The sequence below is a fragment of the Heptranchias perlo genome, chromosome 42 (genome assembly GCF_035084215.1).
Source record: "Heptranchias perlo isolate sHepPer1 chromosome 42, sHepPer1.hap1, whole genome shotgun sequence".
NCBI classification, from domain to species: Eukaryota; Metazoa; Chordata; class Chondrichthyes; order Hexanchiformes; family Hexanchidae; genus Heptranchias; species Heptranchias perlo.
In genome coordinates, this window is record NC_090366.1 from 15,048,154 (window position 1) to 15,050,310 (window position 2,157).

General features: G+C 47.0%; 1 protein-coding gene across 1 annotated transcript in view; it reads left to right on the forward strand.

The window, feature by feature from the left end:
- haus5 (HAUS augmin-like complex, subunit 5) overlaps positions 1 to 2,157 on the forward strand; it is a 30,689-nt gene continuing 28,532 nt past the window's right edge. The window contains exon 1 of the mRNA XM_067975417.1: positions 1 to 69. The gene's annotated coding sequence lies outside the window, so the exon portion shown is untranslated. The remainder of the gene's footprint in view (positions 70 to 2,157) is intronic.

A 2,157-nucleotide genomic window follows, 5' to 3' on the forward strand; every position in this document is an offset into this window, starting at 1 on the left:
GGGAGATGACGTCACCGCGCCCGGACCGTGAGCGGGAAAAAAACAGGCGGCGGAAAATCGGGGGGAAAAGTGAGAGAATCGGGGGGTAAAAATAGAGAGAGAGAGAATGGGGGGTAAAAATAGAGAGAGAGAGAATGGGGGGTAAAAATAGAGAGAGAGAGAGAGAGAGAATGGGGGGTAAAAATAGAGAGAGAGAGAGAATGGGGGGTAAAAATAGAGAGAGAGAGAGAATGGGGGGTAAAAATAGAGAGAGAGAGAGAATGGGGGTAAAATAGAGAGAGAGAGAGAATGGGGGGTAAAAATAGAGAGAGAGAGAGAATGGGGGGTAAAAATAGAGAGAGAGAGAGAATGGGGGGTAAAAATAGAGAGAGAGAGAGAGAGAGAATGGGGGGTAAAAATAGAGAGAGAGAGAGAATGGGGGGTAAAAATAGAGAGAGAGAGAGAATGGGGGGTAAAAATAGAGAGAGAGAGAATGGGGGGTAAAAATAGAGAGAGAGAGAGAGAGAATGGGGGTAAAAATAGAGAGAGAGAGAGAGAGAGAATGGGGGGTAAAAATAGAGAGAGAGAGAGAATGGGGGTAAAAATAGAGAGAGAGAGAATGGGGGTAAAAATAGAGAGAGAGAGAGAATGGGGGTAAAAATAGAGAGAGAGAGAGAATGGGGGGTAAAAATAGAGAGAGAGAGAGAATGGGGGTAAAAATAGAGAGAGAGAGAGAATGGGGGGTAAAAATAGAGAGAGAGAGAGAATGGGGGGTAAAAATAGAGAGAGAGAGAGAATGGGGGGTAAAAATAGAGAGAGAGAGAGAATGGGGGTAAAAATAGAGAGAGAGAGAGAGAGAATGGGGGTAAAAATAGAGAGAGAGAGAGAATGGGGGGTAAAAATAGAGAGAGAGAATAGGGGGGTAAAAATAGAGAGAGAGAGAGAGAATGGGGGGTAAAAATAGAGAGAGAGAGAATGGGGGTAAAAATAGAGAGAGAGAATGGGGGGTAAAAATAGAGAGAGAGAGAATGGGGTAAAAATAGAGAGAGAGAGAATGGGGGGTAAAAATAGAGAGAGAGAGAGAATGGGGGTAAAATAGAGAGAGAGAATGGGGGGTAAAAATAGAGAGAGAGAGAATCGGGGGGTAAAAATAGAGAGAGAGAATGGGGGGTAAAAATAGAGAGAGAGAGAATGGGGGTAAAAATAGAGAGAGAGAGAATGGGGGTAAAAATAGAGAGAGAATGGGGGTAAAAATAGAGAGAGAGAGAATGGGGGGTAAAATAGAGAGAGAGAGAATGGGGGTAAAATAGAGAGAGAGAGAATGGGGGTAAAAATAGAGAGAGAGAGAGAATGGGGGTAAAAATAGAGAGAGAGAGAATGGGGGTAAAAATAGAGAGAGAGAATGGGGGGTCAAAATAGAGAGAGAGAGAATGGGGGTCAAAATAGAGAGAGAGAGAATGGGGGGTAAAAATAGAGAGAGAGAGAATGGGGGGTAAAAATAGAGAGAGAGAGAATGGGGGGTAAAAATAGAGAGAGAATGGGGGGTAAAAATAGAGAGAGAGAATGGGGGGTAAAAAAAGAGAGAGAGAGAGAATGGGGGGTAAAAAAAGAGAGAGAGAGAATGGGGGTAAAAGAAGAGAGAGAATGGGGGGTAAAAGAAGAGAGAGAATGGGGGGGGGAAAAAGAGAGAGAATGGGGGGGAAAAAGAGAGAGAGAATGGGGGTTAAAAAAAGAGAGAATCAGGGTAAAAAAAGAGACAGAGACCTGGGGGTGATGGGGAGGGAGAGGGACAGAGACCTGGGGGTGACTGTGGGGGGAGGGAGAGAGAGACCTTGGGGTGACTGGGGGGGGGGAGGGAGAGAGAGACCTGGTTGGTTGGGGGGGGGGGGTAGAGAGAGAGAGAGACCTGGGGGTGACTGTTTGAGAGAGAGAGAGACCTGGGGGTGACTGTGTGAGAGAGAGAGAGACCTGGGGGTGACTGAGAGAGAGAGAGAGAGAGACCTGGGGGTGACAGACAGAGAGAGAGAGAGAGAGACCTGGGGGTGACTGTGAGAGAGAGAGAGAGAGAGACCTGGGGGTGACTGTGTGAGAGAGAGAGAGAGAGACCTGGGGGTGACTGTGAGAGAGAGAGAGAGAGACCTGGGGGTGACTGTGAGAGAGAGAGAGAGAGACCTGGGG